General features: G+C 38.9%; 1 long non-coding RNA gene across 4 annotated transcripts in view; it reads left to right on the plus strand.

Annotated features, from left to right (window-relative positions):
* LOC120406685 overlaps positions 1-21,827 on the plus strand; it is a 103,520-nt gene that overhangs the window by 70,906 nt on the left and 10,787 nt on the right. The window lies entirely within an intron of this gene.

The raw sequence follows: 21,827 nt of genomic DNA on the forward strand, positions 1-21,827 counted from the left end.
TATAACTCAGGTAATAGAATTTCACGCAGTTACCCCTGCACTGAACCCAATAACTTGGTGTAACTACTTTCCAGAGCGATCACTCTACATCTGACCTATCAGTCCTCAAAGAAAACCTATATAACACTTCAAAAGATGAGCCTAAGAGCTTAAATTCATAGCTTTTCTAGACACTAAAAATCATGGTCTGAACAGAGACAGTGGATTTATGGCTTATTACAACAATCTATAACCTACTGATACTGCCCTTTCCTCCCCCCCCCCCTCCTTCAGCTGCCTCTCTTTCTTTCCCTCTTATGACTGGAGGGGTGTTAACAGGCCACTTTATCCTGAATGGCCCCTTGAAATGTTTAATTACTGAGGGTAAACAATCTGTTCGACCTTGTATGTTTTCCCACCCTGAAGAAGAGCTTTGTGTAAGCTCAGAATCTTGCCTCTCTCACCAACAAGAGTTGATGCAATAAAAACTATTACCTCACTCACTTTGTCTCTCTGCCTTCCAGAGAGGCATCCAGTCTTGATGTGAAGATGTCAAGAAATGGAGAATCCATCACATCTCTTAGCAGTTCATCCAAATGATTAATCACCCGCACAGATTTTTTTTTAAAAGTGCCTTATTTCTGATTTTAATTTTTTCTGTCTCTTTCAGCCATTGATCCTTGTTATATTCACTATGGTGTAATTATTTTCATGACAATAATAACCAGTCAGAATTTCAAATATACCTACTATTTTCAAGTAGGATCTCTTTTAAGGATGCTAATTTGGGGAAGAGACCACAGCAGTGCCCATTACTCTTTGAAAGTTAAGGGATTGGATAGCAAACCCCCCATCCTATTATTGAACTTTTGAACACCCCAGTGTGGAATTTTCGGTACTTTTTAAAATGATTTAGACTCAACAGATAGTGGCAATATTCAAGGCTTGATCAAATCAAAACTCATTTTAAAGGGAAGGCTTTGTTTAAGACAGATTTTATCTATTTACTTTGGTATATGGGAGTATTCCTCAGTTGTTGTACATTGATTTGAGTGGTTCCCTGAGGCTTAGAGAGTTTGTTTTAAGGAAAAAGAATCCATGGAATTGCAGTGGCCTGATTTACTGTTTTACATGGGTGGAATTAGGAAAGTTACTGATTATCACTTGATGAATAAAATTTCATAGGCAATAGCAGACTGTGGTGCAGATCAACTTTACGTTGGTCAGTTTTCTCAAGACCAATTTGGATGTGGAAGAAGAGTCCTGGGCATCATACACCTTAGACATTACACAGCAAAATATATTTGTAGATAGAATTAGATTTTGTAATTATTAATATCTCCAAATTGAAGTGCCTCAAGTCTTCCTATGTTTGCTGAGCTACTCATGTGATTTAATAATGTGACCATTTTTTCTTTGGCTAGCAGTTTGCCCCCAAACCATGTTTATACTTTTTTGTGAAACTGGCCAAAACTTGATTTTGTTGTTCCAAATTCACTTATATTGAGAAATATATTTTTTTTCAAAGCTGCAATAAAAGCCATAGCCCAAAATGTATATTTCTGCTTTTCTTTGTAATGTAATATGACTCTGTGAGGGACTGTATAATGGATTGAAATTGTTTCTCAGTATGCCTAGACAGATAAAACTTGAAAAATATCAGCAAAACAATTGTTGTCTGTCTTTTCTTCTTTACTGTCTGTTAAAAATATATTACTACTTTATTTTTACTACCACTTGGTAAGGACATGAAATGAAAAGGCAATTTTCATCTAATGTAAACAATGCATCTTTAGAATTCAGGTCTGATGCTGCAAAAACTTGTGTGAGTAGCTGTCACCGTTCCCCAGTGGGTCACAGCGAGGATGCCGGATTCCGGAAAATATGTTGAGAAATAGGGCAGACTCACCCCAGACTGGTGGTTATTCTTTCATTAGATTATACCATGCCAGTACAAAAATCAACTTCTGTTTCACCACACTGGTTAAGAAGTCAAATATGCAGTCTCCTTAGACATCCCATCCCTTATTTCTCCACCCAGATACTAGACTTTATGATGAGTGTTTATTGAAAACCACTTTAATCAAACAAAGGGTTCTTCTGATCTCAAGAGATCATCCAGACAGCCAAGGCAGTATACAACTTAGCTCTTACCCAATAATCATGCTGCTGACAATCCCTTTAGTAACTAAAATTGAAAGGTTTATTTAAATGAGAACAGAAGAAGAGAGTTAAAATGATCATATGCATACAATAATGGCAATGTTATTATATCAGGTTTGCAACAATGATCTTATAGACTGAATACTTGTAAAGTCTCTGTTAACTTCCAAAAGATTGGAAGGTCCTCAGTCCATAGTTCACATGCCCTTATATGGCTTGCTGACTCACAGGGACAACCATTACCCATATTCTGTCTGGGGTGTCCACAAGAATGCTCACTGGGCCGGTCAGAGGAGCTTCTTCTATGGCCCATTGTTAGAGTAAGTGTCCTTTAATGGTCCATTCAACTTGAATAGTCCATTCACAATGTGCTGGTCAGACTGGATGTAAAAATACTTTGTGGTTGTTAACCCAGGAACAACACATTTGAGATAACTCTACATAGCCAATATTCATAACTTCAGATATAATGATGATACATAGACTTAAATAGGATAATCATCATAACTTTTCCAGTGACACCTTACAAGGCGTAAGATTTGTTGCAATTGTCTATAGCGGTAATATCAATGATATACATGGTCATGCTTCTACCATACAGCATCACAGTAGCCTTTTCTCCTGTGATTACTCCCAGTGAAGTCACTGGCACTCCCCTGGTGAGTAAAGGTTTTAAAGATAAAGGCCACTGGGCATTATACTTTTCCAGTTCAAATAGTGGAAAATATATGTGGGAAAAGGAAATGGGAGTGCGGAGGAAATTTGGGGAACAATGAAGCAGTTTATCAATTTAGGTGTAGTGTGGGACCTAATAGTAGAGGATTATCTTAAAGGAACTTTGCTCTCATATTTAGCATCCTGTTATTACTGCATATTTGATTTTTTAATGTAAATATGTTTATAATTGTGTAAATTGTTCTTTAAAAGGTTGATATGATTAAAATTCACAAGGCATGAACTTTTTCCATAATAAAGATGAGAGCTTAATTTATGTTTCAGTATATTAATTCACTTCTAATCTCTGTGATTTGCACATGACTGAGTTCAAAAGAAGATCATACAATTCTGCTCATTCACTACATTTTAATTTCATCTTAGTTAGTTTGTCTCAAAAAATACTGAAATGCTCAGAAACACTATACTTGACTTTTTATAAGTATGGTTTCAGGAACGGCACTTCAATTATAGGAAGATATAGAGAATTAATTATTTATCCAAAATATTATAGGTAAATGTAGGTATAAACAATGGGATGTACATGTGAACAGTTCATTTGAAGGTTATGACTTCAGAAACATCCTTATTTGTGCCTATTTTTTCAAGCTATAACCTAATTCGCTGATATTCAAGGAATATTAACATTGTTAATAGTATTAATTTAATAAGTATTTTTTCATTGTCTGCATGCTGTGAAAGTAAACAACAAAGGGTTTCTGTCTTTTTACTGATATTGACTTGGCCAGATTTTCTTTTCAGACAGGATTAATAAGGTTTTCCCAAATGGTCACAATGAATTTCTCTTTTGGATATTTTAGGTTCAGAAATGAGTAAGTCCATCCAAATGTCATCTCTTAGTTTTGAGCACAGATGCCCCTGTCACTATTCTTTCTCCCCCTTCCTCGCTTCTAAAATCCTACACATTAAACATTAGACTATGGATTTCCTTGAAGATACAAAATTCTCCAAGTGAGTATAAATGTATCAATTCTCTGAACAAGCTCTTCTGTACAGATACTATCCTATAGATCAGAGAGGTTCGCTGAGGACTGGTTTCCTCCACTTTTAACCCACTCAAAATCCTAACCAACACCCATTACTCCACATGAAGTTTTGAGGCATTCAGTGCTAATCAATTCATCCCCTAGACCTCCCTCTTAAGTTTATCTACTTTATCTTCATAATCCATCTCATCAAGTTTCCTATTTGTCCTCTCCTCCACTTGCCTACTTGTTGCTCCTCCATTCCATGAATTATGTCAGGATTATCTGCACACATTTGTAAGCTTCACAAACAAATGTCTATGGGTAACCTTTTCAAAATGTCTTCAGTCCTATTTTCAGCTATGAATTAAGAACCTAAATCTCATTGAACATCAGTGGATATAGACTCCTAAGTCATTTGAACACTTTTGAATATTTTAACCTATAGCTTCCATAGGTTGCATGAAATACATTCCCTGAACACATCTATAAGGTGACTACACTTTTCTCCTTAAAGCTTTCTTCAAGATACCCCTGCCATGATACCCATCAGAAATAAGCCAATAACAATGGGATTCCCAACTGAACAGAGAAATGTGACAGGAGCAGCTTCTTTTAACCCACTCTTTTGCCTTCCAGCCAAAATCTGTGTCTTCCTGACTATGTAGCCAATGCCTAACACACTGCGAGTACTACTGGAATACAAGTTATAAATAACAATAATAGTTGATGGACTATATGAATACATCTAATCCATTAATTCCATGGAAGCCGCGTGTAATCAGCTGAAGGTTTTAGGCACTCCTTATACATTTCTGAGATTTGGTAATTATAAATACAAGTCTCAGACAGGACAACGGGAGCCTAATAAAATAAGAAGATTAAAAATTACAAAAAATAAGCTAAAACAATTTGAAGCAGCATGGCAAACAATTAATTCAGATAACACTGAGCTTTTCAAGGAGTACTGACACAGTGATGCAGACTAAATACAACTCATCACAAAGCTTTGCTCATCCTCCAGACTGAATCCAAATAATTAGTAAGCTTCAGGAAAGAGACCCATTCCTACCCTTTCACTCACTCCTAATGTCTCTCATAGCTACTGTTTCCATCCTTCTTTTACACAACAGAAACTGACTCTCCTTTTTGGAAACTGTTGTTATAGATGAGAGGAATGAAATCAGACATGGTGGTGATTCATTTCTGTAAACTCTTGGATAAGCAACCATATATATTCTCATCCATGCTGATTACAAAGCTTCAGAGTTCACCTATCTCAAATTTACACTGAAGATCTACCGAAATCAATAATTTGGTTTAAAACATTTAAAATTCAAAAGACACTGACTAGAAATTGCTCTTCATAAATTTAAGAAACGTAGAAGATATTTGAACACATATTCTTGGTGTGTGAAGAATCAGTAAGAACTAGAGATGTTCAGTACATTTGAAAATATGGGTTATATTCATGAAAAGGAGTAAGTCATTCCTACCTTGTGCTGGTAAGTCATAAGGACAAGTGCATTGTAGAAAGTGTCAGCTAAGTTTCCTCATTACTTCAGAATTTCCATATTTTCATGCAAGTCAAGTTCTTATAAGTATTTTAACATTATTCCTGGGTTATAATATTTTATAAAGGAGAATGGTTGAAATAAGGAAAATAGCATTAAAACTAGATGCAATTTGAAGAGTGAATATAGAGAGGCATAAAGGAAAAGAGAGAAAATGCATGTTTTGCTTTAGCTCAGCCAATTTTCTATGACCCGGGTCCATATAACTCCAGTTTCACTACTGTGGCATTCTGACTTCCTGAGTAATGGACAATTCATAACTTTGGGCTGATCTTGGTGGAGAAATGGGACTTGAAGTGCTATAGAACACATTTCAGTCAATATAATTGTGGGGGAAGGATAGGGGGGGAATTATCCAGCTTCTGCCCTTGCAGTCCACTGAAACCCCTCTTGCCAAAGTCTCTAATGACTCGTTCTTAGCCAAATCTCTGAATCAGTACTCTACCCTCATCCTCCTTGACCTATCAGACACATTTGATACAGTTGACTATGTTCTTCTTGAAATCTTGTCCTTCTTTAGTTTCTGTGACTCTGTCCTCTCCTGGTTCTCCTCCTACCTCTCTAATGTCTTCTGAAACAAGTCTTTTGGAGTATCTTCCTTATCCCACCTCCAACTTCATGTGGGGTAACACAAGACTCTGTCCTTTTTGTATTCCTTCACACCTTATCTCCAGGTAATCTCACTAGCAAACACAAATTCACCCACCATCTCAATGCTGATCTACTTCTCTATTCCAGACCTGTCTCCTTCGGCCCAAATTAAAATGTCGGCCTGTCTCTCTGACCTCTCTTTCTGTATGTTAGACTGCCAGCTCAAGATCAAAATGGTTAGAATGGAGCTTTAAATTTTCTCTTAAGCCCTCCCTACTATGTCTTTTCTTGATCACTGTGGACCCCACCACCATCCAGTTTGTCATTCAGGTTTGGAACCTGGGCATCATATTTGACTCACACCTTCATATAGGTCCTCACATCCAGGCTACATCTAAATCTTTCCAATTCCTTCTACATAATATATCTAGGATATGGCCTTTCCTATCCATCCAGACAGCTATAACTCTTGTGCAGGCTCTTACCTTGCATCTCAATTACTGAAACATCCTTCTTTCCAGCCTTGACATATGCAGTCTTCACCCACACACATCCGTTTAGAATATTGCCACAAAGAACATTTTACTATCTTGTCACTTTAAACATGACTCCTCTGTCCTCTCTCTTTGAATCCCTCTGCTGTCTTCCCTTTTTCTATTGCAGCTACTAAGCTGCTTGTTTTCAGTTTCAAGGACCTTTATGTCCTATTCCCATGAGATCCATCATTAAGGCTATGATTTCATCACTAAGGTTGTGGAAGTCATGAATCCGTGATTTTAGCACCGGCAGCTGGGAGCTGCAGGGTCCCACCACCTCTCACAGCAGCAGGGAGCTGTGAGGTATCCCCACCATCTGAGGCAGCGGGCCCCCTAGCTCTGAACCTCCATGGGCAGGGGGTACTCAGCAGCTCCCGGCCACTGCGGGCGACAGGAGACCTAGACAGCTCTCAGTCCACCACAGCAACAGGGGGATCCCTGCAGCTCCCTGCCACTGGAGTGGGGGCAGAGGGATCCTGCAGCTCTGAGCTCTCACAGGCCGTGGGGCCCTGGAGCTCCCAGCCCCTTCCCATTTTATCATAGATATTTTTAGTATAAGTCATGGACAGGTCACGGGCTTCCATGAATTTTTCTTTATTGCCCGTGACCTGTCCATGACTTTTACTAAAAATATCCATAACAAAATCTTAGCCTTACCTATCATCTCTCATTCGCTATCAAAATGTCAATTCTCGCTTCAGATCTATGATGCCAGCCTCCATTACCCACCTGTTACAATTACAACCAAACACCTTTCGCTCATGCTGCCCCTTGTGCTTGGAAGGAACTACTCATAAACATCCACAAAGCTGCCTCATTCTCCTCCTTCAAATCCTTCCTTAAACTCTTTTCCTACGGTGCTTTGCTTACAAAAAACTTAGCAACAGTTAGGCTGCTGGTGTGCTGAGACCATTGCCTTTCATGCTGATCAATATTATATCATTGTTTCCTTGTATTCCTCCATCTGCCTGTTTGTATCCAGCTGTTGTCTGTCTTATACTTAGATGGTATGCTCTTTGGGGCAGGGGCTATTTTTTGATTCTGTCTTTGTAGAGTGCCTAATCCATGCTTTGGGCTTCTAGATGCTATTGAAATACTGCTACAAATTAATTATTATATTATTATTATATTAAAAGTACTTTTTAATCAATGAAGAAAATTAAAAAAACACAAAATAGAGAACTATATTTAAGAATTATCTCGACTATAGTGTAAGTGATTTGCAGTTCATTGCATAACAAATATGAAATAAAGGAATGCCAGTCTATACCAGGAGATTTCCCAAGACCTTTTTTTAAAAAAAACAAACACATTAGCAATGCAGGTAGGAAGGAAGCATGAAATCTGTTAGGGATGTTTGAGTAAGACATTTGTAATGTAGGAGTACACAGTTTTTAAGAATGTCAGAAGTCCAGAAGTTACAAGTGGCAATTAGCAAAATCTTGTTGTGTTTGATTATTCCAAATATGGCAGCAAAAAGTATAACTACTTAAATATATAAACTCATCCCTTAAGAACTTAATTGCATTAGTTACTCATATTGGCTTTACCTTGAAGTCTTTATTCAGGTCTTACTCAGGCAGCGTGCCCACTGATATTCTTGGGCGTTTTGCCTGAGTAAGGACCTACATTTAGTAAGATTTGAATAAAAGCTTCAAGATTTGGCTCATATGCAGCAAACTGCAAATGTTCTGATGACAAAAAGCATATAATTTGCGGATGATATGAACATTTTTCTTCCACATGAGTCAGAGGAAAAATTGTGCTTGTTCCTATAACTATCTCCTAATAATTCATCTTAAATATATAGAACTGTAGAGCAGTAGATATAAATGAAAACAAAATATGCTTACAGTTGCAACCATTTTAATCAATCATCTAGTCAGAAAAAAAAATGTATAGAATGGAGTGCACATACTATATATCAGGGGTTCTCAAACTGGGGGTTGGGACCCTCAGGAGGTCATGAGGTTATTATGTGGGGGGGGGGGTCGCAAACTGTCAGCCTCCACCCCAAACCAAGCTTTGCCTCCAGCATTTATAATGGTGTTAAATATATAAAAAGCATTTTTAGTTTATAAGGGGGGTTACACTCAGAGGCTTGCTATGTGAAAGGGGTCACCAATACAAATGTTTGAGAATCACTGCTATATATGAATATATACTTTCTATGAATGCTTTTGAAAGGTTGGCAGTGGCACCTTAGTGTATTCACAAATGTAGTTGTGCACTAGCTTTTCTCACTAAGAACTAGATTTTGATACCCTTGCTAATGCTGTGTGGCACCCTATTACATAAATAGTCTAACTGAAGTGAGTGGTATTGCACCAGCAGTAGTGTATTACTTGTGAGGGTATCAGAATCTGGCTCCAAGTGCATATTTCCACAAACCAACAAGATACATTTGTCTTGCAGAATGACATACATTCATTAGCTACACTTAGTTCATGCAGTTACCCATTTTTTTCACATTAAATGCATGTTTTGTGAACTCACCAGAGGCAACCCCTAATTCTGAGAATAATGTGAAGGTGACACATTTAGAAAGCTTGCTCTTAAGGTTTAGATTGCAACTTTAGGCACAGCACTGAGAAAGGAGGGATGTATAAGCTACACCAACACAAAAATAACTCCTGGGAACATTGTGACTTGGACAAAACTCTGAATAAAAAATCCTCCTCTTTTTGCTACTACCTACCACATCAATGCATCACAACAACCTTCAGACTGGCACAGTTATGCTGGTCAGTGAGTGGGGAGGTGGAGCCAAGGCTTCCCCCATTCCCTAGCTCTCCCCATCCTACAACTGGCAGAGGGTTGCAGGGGATGCATATGGTTTTACAGCAGTCCCCTGGGTCACACATATGCAATACATACCACCCTTCAGTGAACCAATATCTCTACTGAGAGCCAGAAACCCACTATTCACCCTAATCATTGCAAAATGTATGTACAGATAATATTTAGGAAGTTATTTCTCTATACTAAAAAGTATGTTTTTAAGGTCTTGGAGTTAAGGGAGATCACCAGGAGGTGACATTTCTCGGAAATATTCTTTTTAGGCAGCAGATAACAGATGCTTATCTCCTTGTCTGGCCATTTGTGTTTTGTATGCCTCACAATGTATGCCTATCTGCATACTTAGCAAAGGGCTAAATAATAGATTGTGAAATCTACAAGAGAGGAAATCTACAGGATGAAATGGGAAAAAAAGCAGCAAGGAGGTACCCTCTTTAAAAATAAAGACAAAGGATTGTTCTGATATATCTTGGAGTGCAAGGAAAACACTTAGGTTATGTCTACATTAGCAATTTTGTCGGTAAATTTTATGTTGCTAAGCGGTGTGAAAAAACACATCCCTGACCAACATAAGTTACATCGAGAGAAGCACCAGTGTGGACAGGAGACATGAGTTTCTTCACAACCCTGAAACTCAAGGAGCAAAACCACTTGCACAGAAGTAGCCAAGTATCCACAGATGTTTCTATAACTCATTGAGCTGCATTTGCACTCATGTAGCTGTTGTGTGCTGTTCCATGGTACGAGAAGGAGGATCGCATGGCCCCAGCCTACTTGGAACATACCAAAGCAAAACTTGTCTTGCACAGTATGAAAGAATGATGGCCCATCATGTTCTCATGGTATTATATGTATCCAGAGTGTGGCAGTTAAGTCACTTACTTACTGCACTGCACTGAAGGTAGCGTGGAGCCATCCTGCCTCAGCATACACACTCACCACCCTTTAGGAGGATGAAGCCTGTGAGTATTCCCTGCCACAAATAGTGATCTCTGCTGGCTGAGGAAGAGATGATGGTGCTACCTTCTCTCTGCCTCTTCTTGGGGTTGGAGTAAGAGACAGCAAATTGGAGGGGAGTGCTGTTCCCACTCCTCCACGGAGTGGAGGATGCCCCTTCCTTTTCCCAGCTTAGTTAAGCAGCACTCCTCCCCCTCACTGACTGCTGTGGTAAAACCTATCTTCCTGGTTCAATCAACCTTAATTGTTGATTGTCGGAGCAGGCCTGGGCACAAAAGCATATGGGCTTTTCAACCGTTGCATGCTCCTGAGCTTTTTGCATACTCTCCTTGCAAAGACAGGAAACAGGAGTGGTAAATTTCATTGCAGCTGCCAAGAAGGAGAGGAGGCAGTGCTGCTTACCTGAGTCAGGAAAAGAATAGGAAGCTTTTCTCTCATTTTAGCAGAGGAATGGAAGCAGCAATCTCCTCACATTTTCTCCCTTTCATTTCAAGCCATCCCCAAAAGAGTTGTATGGGAGAAGGAGGAGGTGGTACCACTGGCCCATCATCTCTGCCAGCCACCCTCTGGACCATAATTGAACACTATAAACAATAAGACCTTAAAAGGGGTCTGAAAAAATAGCCATTGACTAAGTAGAATTCTTGACTAATTACCTTAGATGAGCTGATAGATATAGCACATACAGTAGGCTCTAGGCTGCCCCAAGCGGCAAGCCCAGCGCGCGCGCCCGGTCCCCCCGTCGTCCCCCGGTCCCCCTCTTCGGCTCCCCAGTTGCTCTCTGCTCCTGCGTCCACCGACGGACCAGACGGCCGACCGCAGTGTCGCATGGCTGCGGCAGGCAGGCGGGCTCCGGTGGACCGGCTGCTGCATGCGGCGGCGGAGCTCAAGAGAGCAAAACAAATGCCGCGAAGCCGCGCGCCAGCGCCTGCCTGGCCACGCGCTGGTCTAGAGAGCCCCTGAGCACATATATAAAGCACTGTGTATGTAAGGCACAGGAGTGCTGGTAAAAAAAACCCACAGCTTTATTCTTAGAGCTAGTAAAAATGGTGAATTTCCTTTTTGCCAAAATATTTCATAAAGTTTTGACCATGCCAATGTACATGGCAGCAATGCCCGTCTGCCATTGGCCAAACCGGACAGTCTCTAAGAATAAATGGACACAAATCTGACATCAGGAATCATAACATTCAAAAACCAGTGGGAGAACACTTCAACCTCTCTAACCACTCAGTGACAGACTTGAAGGTGGCAATTTTGCAACAAAAAAACTTCAAAAACAGACTCCAAAGAGAAACTGCTGAACTCGAATTAATATGCAAATTAGATACAATTAACTCTGGCCTAAACAGAGACTGGGAATGGTTGGGTCATTACACTAATTGAATCTATTTCCCTATGTTAAGTTCTCCTCACACCTTCTATGGGCCATCTTAATTATCACTTCAAAAAGTTTTTTTTCCTCCTGCTGATGATAGCTCATCTCAATTGATTAGACTTTTCCTGATGGTATGCATACTTCCACCTTTTCATGTTCTCTGTATGTATAAATATCTCCTGTCTCTGTGTTCCATTCTATGCATCCAAAGAAGTGAGCTGTAGCTCACGAAAGCTCATGCTAAAATAAATTTGTTAGTCTTTAAGGTGCCACAAGTACTCCTGTTCTTTATACTTATTTATGGGTCCCAATTACCTGACCTAGAACAAAGGTTATTGACAAAGGTGAGATCACCTAATAGCTACACTTGAAATCACCGTATATCTGTGCCTTAAGCAGTGGTGGTATTCCATTGACTTCATCTGCTGTCTTATCTATAAACTGCTTACACACAGTCTATATCTACCGGAAGTATTCAGACCTATTTGTACTATGTTTCTATAATCTTCTTTCTGAAGAGAGGTTTCAGAGTAGCAGCCGTATTAGTTTGTATTCGCAAAAAGAACAGGAGTACTCGTGGCACCTTAGAGACTAATAAATTTGTTAGCCTCTAAGGTGCCCCAAGTACTCCTGTTCTTTTTTCCTGAAGGGAGAAACCTTGAATATATCCAGATGGATAAAGAGGAGGAAAGACCATCTTGTTGTAGGAAAAGTAGGAATCAGGCACAGACCCAGACTTCCTGAGTGACCTTTTGCAAGTCACTTAAAGCTGATTGTCCTCAGTTCCTATCAAATAGAAATATCCACCTCACTGTATTCATAATAATTATAAATTAACTTGAGATCCTTGGATGTTAAGCATGACTATCTAAAACACCATATTCATGCAGGAAGCTGTGGGTGATTTCAATGGGTTCCCTATATGCATAACCAGGGGTGGAGTTTGAATATATGGCCCTGATTCAGCAACATAATTAAGCATGTGCATAACTTTAAAAACATGAGTAACCTCACTGGCTTTCATGGGACTACTCAGCCGTTTAATAATATGCACAAGCTTAAGTAGTCTCCCTGTCAGATGGTGAGGTGAAGTTTCCCTCAGGTATATCAGAAATATATTAATTATGGCTTGGTGACAATGACCCTTTTTGTCAAACAGGGCTATTTGCACGAGTTCTGATTTCAAAGGCCTTCTTCATAGTCAATGCCTTTAATGCTATAATAAAATCAAATGAATAGTGAGCCAGGCATGGCGTGTCTCTACATACACAAAATGCTAAAACATGGAAATAGGAAGGTATCTTCATAAGTATCCTAAAGATCTGTAGATTTAAATAAATGTACTGATAGATACTTGTGAAAGCAGCTTATGAAATGTGTTTGTAAACTGAACACTCCAAATGTATCTGTATCTGTAGCTGATTTGTTATGCTGCTTTTTATTCTTGGAAAGGCAAAGATGTCTGGGGACTTTGATGGTAAAAATCCCAGTGTTATAGCCAAACTGCTGATTAGTGAATTTTCTGGCTCTCCATCTCAAATCTACAAAGAGAAGTAGTAGTGTTGTCTGATAAGAAGAATAAAATAAAATAATGAAATTAATACTGAGAGGTGATGTGATGTACTGGAAAGATCACTGGACTGGGACTCAGGAGTCTTACAGTCTATTCCTGGCTTTACCACTGACCTGTTGTATGACTTGGGGTCAGTTGACCTCTCTGTACCTCTGTTCCCCTTCCCACTCTTTGTTTATCTTGTCTTTTTAGACAGTAAGCATTGTGGGACAGGGACAATTGATCACTATGTGTCTGCAATGCCTAGCAAAATGGGGTGCTGATCTTGGTTGGGGCTTCTAGGTACTACTATAATACTAATACAAATAAAAAGGTCCCACCACCACCATTACATAAATAATAAGAACTGAAAACAACTCATCTACAGAAAAGGTGCCAAATCTGCCTATTTATGCAGCAGAGAGTTAGAAAAGGCACGTTTTCTGCCATGTTGAAGCATCATTGGTTTATGGACTGGCAGCAGTACAATCACTAATTTTAGATACTGTGCTGTAAATTGTTGATATAGACTTCTGAATGCATCTTGATGCATTGGAACCACCGGAAAGGTCTGATTCAATTTTCTTACGTATGCTAAAATAGCAAGAGTCTATAATGGCTGTACATTGGGGAGGCACTTGTAGCACAGGAAGACAAAAGTAGAAAGAAACAGTGAAGGATGAATTTCTTAGGAAAGCAGCTTGACAAAGTCAACTAAAACATAGAAATAGTTTCGCTTCATGACTTCCATAAACATAGAAGACATCTTTGGAGTCTTTTAAGTAACTCGTATAATTTATTTCTGAAGGGCTGCATTGTGCCTTTAGTCCTAACTATGGGGTGGTGGCAGCATGCCAGGAGTAGCTCTGGAGACATTGTGCCTTGGAGATGCCCCTCTCATTTACAGTTCTCTTGATGCTTCCTACTTATTCTCCCCAAGAGAATCTCTGCTGTTCTACCAGCAGCCAATTATAACATGCCCCAGGCAGGATCAGCTTCAGTGGCCAGTGTGTTGAGTGGAAGGCACTTCCTTTTCTCTCCCACATACACCTGCACACCCAGACACAAGATCCAGGTAGTCAGTGCAAGGGAAATTCTTATCCCACTTATCTGGTCTGTGTTAGCATGTAGCCCAAGTCACAATATAGCCCAAACCAAGGTCAAAATTGTGCCTCTAGGTTTAGATCTCCTATTGACTTCAATGACAGCTACTTGTATATAAACTTTTCCCCTGTCAGATTAAAGCAAAAATGAGAATGGAATAAATTTTATTCAGAATGACTATTTGAGCGAGACACCCAAACCAATGGGCGGACATTTGCTTTGTATCAAAAATAAGCAATCCAGTTCTTTAATATGAATAATTTGGTTTTCTGCCTCTGAAGATATGGACCTTGAAACATACTAATATGGAGTTCTTTCTGTCATATCCATCAATGCATCATGTAATATATGCATTTCTCATTGAACTCTTACTGCAGAAGAAAGGTATTATATTGCTAGGTATTACATTGTTAAGTTTTATGCTTTTTGCTTCTAGAAATTAAGGAATATTTTGGTGTTGTTTCTGAAGTCTCACCTGGTAAAATATCACAGCTCCATGGCAGTAGTTGTGCAGAACAAGACAGATGGACCTGCTGCACAGAAGCATTAAGTAGGCATTTCTTCTATGTTTTCTAGCTAGTCTCATATAGACCTACCTTTTACTTAAAAAAAAAATCAATTTAAGAGGATTCCACTGGATATTTGAAAAGTAGCCTGCTTTGCAGAATTTAATAGGATTATACTATTGATCCCATCTTTACAATGCTAGCTAGTATTTTGTACTTGTGAACTGCAGACTATTATACAACTGAACACAAGGGAAGAGGGATTAGTTTGTGAAAGAATAAGCAGCTTTTCCTTAAACTGCCCTGAGCCAAGCCTATCTACCTGTTAACCTGATAGTCACTCTCACTTAGTAAATGTCAACTAAATCAAAAACACCAGACGACTGGGATTGTGGCAGCATCCCACAAAACTAAGGTAAGTATGTACTTGGAAGGCCTCTTCAGAATTTTGTGCACTCTAGGACGAGGGCAATTAAATGGTGCTTGCTGGGTGGTGTAAATTGCTATCAAATAAATGGTTTGAGCATCAGAAACATTCATTTATTTGTATTTAACCAGATTAAGAGCTACTAAAATTAAACACCTGGCCAGCAAACAGAGAGTCCATTTTATATGCCTATTCTGACGATTGTCCAAATATAAACGTGAGATGTCTGTTGCTCTGTAAAAGCTCAGTGAAACAAATGTCTGTGATGCTGGCAGACCAGAAGGCAACTCATACCAAAGCCCCTAGGCCTCACCTGAACGCTGACCAATACATAGCTCACTCGAGTGTTAGTATTGTTAAAATAAGTATTAGATTTATAAATATGTGTTTAGACTTTACGGAATGCTTGTAAGTTGCTTCATACATTAATCTTACTTCTGATATCTGTATCCCATGTTATAAGGTAATGTTTAAGTGTTTGCTCTGAAACTGTAAACCAACAGTCAGGAGAAAGCATGAAACCACAGGAGATGTTAGCACCTGCCCAACAAAAGAAGGCCCATAGACACAAAACAAACCACTCTGGAACATCAGAGGACAAAATACTTTGTTGATTGCTTCCCCACACACACCCATGAAGAGGACTCATCCCATCAGCTTGAACTCTTGGGAAGGGAATAAAAATTCCTGACAAGAAGAAACTGTATCTTTATACTGCTTGGACTCTGAGCGGCAAGGATTACTGGGCATAATCAAAAGATACCCAGTGCTTGACCTGGGTTAGCCCAAAAGGACACATAGAGCTTGCTTAGGATAGACGCCTCTATTACCTTTTGGAACCTAAGACTGTAACTCATTTGTGTGCATGTTTACCTGCTTAACCTTGTAAATAAAATCTAAAGTGCAATGGACATGAAGTAAGTATCAGAGGGGTAGCCGTGTTAATCTGGATCTGTACAAGCAGCAAAGAGTCCTGTGGCACCTTATGCCGGAGCATGATCCGACGAAGTGGGTATTCACCCATGAAAGCTCATGCTCCGATACGTCTGTTAGTCTATAAGGTGCCACAGGACTCTTTGCTGCTTTGACATGAAGTAAGTGACTGGTCCTTTTGGAGCTGGGAGTAACTTGTATATTGTTGTGATTCTGGCTGTAAGGGACCATCTATCACAAAAGGCAAGCTTGTCTAGATGGCAAGATAGATGGGAGTACCCAAGAGGACCATCTGTGACTCCATGGTTAGGCTCTTATAGTACCTGAGGAGTTTACACTAAATACTTGGTTGGTGAAATCGTAAGTATAGAATTCAGAACCAGTTTGGGTTTTTCCCCTGCTTCTTAACAGTCGGCCCTGAAGTTGGTACTCATGCTCTTGGGACAGCTATTGGGAAACATTTCAAAGACTGCATTTCATAATGAAATGTTTTCTGATGAGCCGTACACAGTGTTTACTGGGGAAGGTAGTTTGGTCTGGCTAGGGGAAGTTTTTTTCTGAAGCTGAAACCCACCTGCCTACACACATACATGCTGGCTATTAAATACCTTATTGACATACATTCACATAAAGCAATACAGCTTTTGAAATGGAGGGTTTCTCCACAATGAAAAGCACCTCTAAAAAGTGAAGTTTCCAGAACTTTTTTCTATGCAGCAGTATTGTAGCTGTGTTGGTCCCATGATATTAGAGAGACAAGGCGAGTGAGGTAATATCTTTTAAGGAAAATTGTCAGTAGCCATCATTAACGTGGTCATCGTGTTACAGTAGCACCCCTTTGTCTGCTGGTTTGCCCACTATTTACTGGTTTGTGTTCAGGGACTATACCGCTGTCCGCTGAGCAGTGGATGTCGTGTTTGTTAATGATTTCACAGTCAATTTTTTTCCTGATGCAATCAATGTAGTGACCAAAAGTGTGGTTACATCTACATTCTCTTGCACTTGTACACTCCCATCAACTGTCCAGGGGATTTTGGCTCCTAAGTGAATGAATTCCTTTTGAAAAATGAGATTTAAGCTCCTAAATCAGTTAGGTGCTGCAGCACTGAGCAGAGCAATGTCTAAATACCTTTAAAAATCTGATGTTAACTTACTTCACACTGTTTTAGGGAGCATTTTAGTCCTCCTATTTGCCCACACAACTCATCTGGCTGCTGATTGTGTGATGGGATGGGACTGAGGACGCCCACTCTCAGCGCTTTCTGGCCTCTGTCTGAAATTTCTCAAAAAAAAAAAAAAACTCTGACCTAAAAAACCTCCTGAGGACATTAAAGATAAATGTGACACTTTTTCAAGAATAGGGATTTCTCCTGATGTCTTCATCCAATTGGTTTTGTTTCCCTAACTGCTATGCAGTGTGCTTATCAGGGATTGCTAACAGTCCTACATTTCAAGAGTGCATTTCAACAGTGAGAAGTGTATATTAGATTGGTTTTGCACCAGTTTCTCCTATCTTAAGCCGGGGCACATAGGGCTGGATTAAGATGCAGAGACTACAGTCCCATGTGTAGGGGTCCATCTTTTGGATCATGAGATTGTCAGACTCTCAACTTCATTTATTTTAAAATGTTTCTAGTCCCCATGTTTTCAAATAGCTGGAAAACATGAACTGACTGTAACTAAAGCTATGACCTTTGCCTGAGTTTGCAGAGAGCTTGAACTGCTAGCTCAGAGAGGTGTGAGCCACTCAATAAATACTAGTGGGTGTCACCTGCAAGATGGAATGTTCTGGGACAGGACAGAAATCCCATGTTTTGCTTAGCTCTATCCAGGTAGCATTTCAAATATAAATTCCATCAGAAACTTTTTTCTTTGTCAGGCTTAGTAGATAACTTCAGCTATAGCCTTCAGAAAACACAGATCATTCTTATTTATTAAAATATATGGATGTTAGAAAACTCTACACCTAACAATTTTGCTCATTATAAACATGGCAGTAGATAGCCTGCACTGTATATTTCTGTATGTAAGGGCCTATTTGCACATTGATAGATGTGAAATTTAGGATAATTGCTACTAAAACTAATGGAAGTTATGTGCATAATCCTTCTCCTCCTCCTAACGATGCCTGGATAGGAAATTGTTCCCTCATAGTACACGACAATGACACTCACTTCATGCCATCTCTCATCAATTATAGAAAAAAATATATCACCTCCAACTGTAAAATATTTCTAGAAACAATGTACCTTAGTGTGTGGGTCTGGAAAGAACACTGAAAAGACATCATGAACTGTATCCTTTCTTTTGTATGTTTCTGGGAAAGCAAGTTGAATTTATTAGCAGTTTCGTTGCTGGAGTTAAAAAACATTCACAAGATTTATAGCTGAAACAATAGCTGTAGATGTTCAGCACTGTTGTATTTATTGCAGGTTTTGTTGAGCTCATGGCATCCTTTGATTAACTGCCATCAAAGACATATTTTGTAACAAGGGCTGTGTCATAGTTCTGTTTCCCTGTATTTCATAAAGTTCCATTGGGCCTTGAGGGTGAGTGCAAAAACATTCACTTAGCAGGTGTGCAGACAAGTGGCAAAAGTAATGACTAATTGACTGCCATTTAGGATTTATTTGGAGATCTTCTGACTCCTGCCCCTCCTCAAATGATGAATGATGCCTCTTTCTTTAACAGAGAGTAGCCAGCTGCTTGTTGCTGAAGTGAGTTTTCAGAGTAAATACTATAGCATTCAGAAAATGTTCTCAGCCAGCCAACCAGAGGAAATAGGGATATGTTTTAATCTATGAACTTTTCCTTTTCTTTTTAATAATTCAAATGAAGTAACTGAGGTGGTAATACACATACATCATGTCAACAGAATATAGTAGCACATAACTGCTGCAAGTCACTACAATACCTATAGACATAACAAGATTAATTAAAGGATATTGTGGTAGCCTTAAACAGCAGTTCTACTCTAAAAAGTGACTTTGTAAATAAGGTATTGTGGAATTCTAATCTTGTTGTGTCTTAGTGATTCCAGACCTAATGTGTTAAGTTTGCAAGTAGACAAAAAGTGATATTGTTATTTCCCTTCCTCTCCCCTCTCCCGACTTAAAGTTATGCAAACTCAGCCTGGATTCTCAAAGTCAAGCTAGGTACTTTGCATCTTGCAAATTATCATCATTAGTAAAGGTTCTATAGCACCTGAGCTGTTTTATTGCCTTTAAATGCTTTTGCATAGGTGTCACTGATTTGGAATTTAGTAAACAATTCTGTTGATGCTTCACAAAAAGGGATAGAATCCAGCTCACTCTGTCTTAGCTTAATTGATTTTGCAAGGTTGACAGGAGGGAAAAGAAATAAAAGTGTACTTTATTCACTAAGAATTCTGGAGTGAAATCCTGGCTTCATTTAAAGCAATGGCAAAATTCCTATTAAGTTCAGGGGGCTAGGATTTCACTCCAAAACCAGATAAATTCATTACAAAGGAACCAATTATACATAGTCATTTTTCAGAGCATATCAAACTCAAATTTTCCTTACCGTTGTGGTTTTATATTGAAGAAATATGACCCTCGTTGCTATTTAGCTCATGTGACACATAATTTATGAACAAGTGACTTGAGCTTTACTTCAAGCTTCTTGCTTTCTGCATTTCTAAAGATATTCAGCTTAAATTCTCTTGATCTGAAAATATTGAGTAGTAATCACTTATATCTTCAATCTGAGATTCCAAAGCTTAAAATACATTGTTGACTAATTCCCTGATATTTGAGAGTTATTTTTTTCTGTCATTGTAGCAGGAGAAATAACATTTTAAGCACAACAACTAAACAATCAGTACTTCTGTTGCAGCACTTGCCTTTCAGTGTTGTATATTTCAGTTTTATGTCTGCATTAAGTTAAAAAAATCCACAGTATTGAATACTCTAGTCAAGGAAGCATTGCAGATTTTTCTATAGGTGTTCTACAGCAACAGGGATTTGAAGGGGCTACGAGAAGTGTTAGAAAAGTGCATCCAGGTTCCAGAGGAACCGAACTAAACAGCCTGATTCACATGTTACTCCAGTTTTATACCAATAGTTCTGGGGTAAAACTGGAGTGACTGAAGTCAGTAGAAATACACTAGTGTAAAAAATGAAATAATACAAGTGATGGTCAAGACTGAGCTTTTTCTTTGTATTTAAGCTTCCTCCCCATCCATCCCACACTATCTTTTGTCTGCCTCTTTACTTTTATTTCTTGATTATCAGGATTACTAAAATAGTGATGGAAAGGATGTTGGCAGAGTACGCACAGTCTAAACAAACAGAACATTTTTGCTGGCATTCAGTCATCCTAAACATGAAGTATTTCACCAAGACTTCCAACCATGCCTTTCCAGAGGAAAATCCATTAAGATTTATACCAGTATAAGTAAAAATTGTTGGTAGACCATGGCATTGTCAGTTAGGGGTGGGGGTGACCAGTATAGTTATACCAGTACAATCTATAGTATGAATACAGGTATACTGGTGTAAAGTTGCCTTATACCAATATAGTTTATTCCCCTTCCTGTAGGAATAAACTATACCAGCATAACACATTTATAGACTGGTCTAACTGCATCCACATTCATGGGTGGGTTTGTATGATTGTAGCTATACTTGTATATATAAAGCAGTACAACTTTTATTTGTAGACAAGGCCTAACCCACATGACTGTAAATCAGGAGCTGTAATCCCATATCCCCTGCTCTTAGGAGAGGAAAGTAAACAATTTATATAGTAATTGGAGCCCCCACTCTTCCTTCTCTAGTAGCTCCACACGCTGGGATTCTTACAAATGCCTAAACCAAGCAAGGTAATTTCAGGAAAACATTTTAATTAGATAATATAAATATTTCATTTTTTATTAAATAGTGGTTAAAGATTCAAATAATAAAACTGAACATATTTTAAGCATTCTAAATCACATAAATACCTCCAGTTTGGACAAAGCCTTTGTGATGTATTTAAATTTGTATACTTTTTGCTTCGTGACTACTTGATGAAAATGCTTTGGCAGTGTGGTGCAAAAGGAAATTGCTGTTCATAGTTGAAAATTCAGCAAAAAGGTTAAGCTCATGACATCCAGTAAAGGGCTGGTAGTATCAAGCATCAGAGCCAGGTAATGCAAGTTAGTGGTGGTGTATGTTTAAGTCATGCGTCAGTTTACCCTCCCCCTCCAAAAGGGCAAGTGTGATTTTTGTTTATTTTTAAAGCCCCACTGAATATATTAAGACAACATGAAATGAAAGGAGTGAAAAATTATAGTTAATGCGAGGCAGCTAAAATATATGTTTTCAGTCAATCATGTAAAGGAGCTTTTGTGTTGCGAGAACAATACTATTTTCAGTTTTAGGTGGATCTGCATTTATTTCTAATTCCTTCATCTCCACATTGCAAAGCTCAGCACCCATTATTGTACTGACAGAATTCCACCTAAGTTTAACATCTAATTATAACCACACATTAGCCAGAAAGGATGAGGGAGAGAGACATATGAATGTTAAGTAGAAATATTCTGAAAAATCAAGAAAAGAAGGTTTTCTGAAGCAGGTTGGGATGGGTAGCTTCATGATTGCCTGGTAGTGAAGGTTTATAAGA

This window comes from Mauremys reevesii, linkage group 5 (assembly GCF_016161935.1).
Source record: "Mauremys reevesii isolate NIE-2019 linkage group 5, ASM1616193v1, whole genome shotgun sequence".
Taxonomy (NCBI): domain Eukaryota; kingdom Metazoa; phylum Chordata; order Testudines; family Geoemydidae; genus Mauremys; species Mauremys reevesii.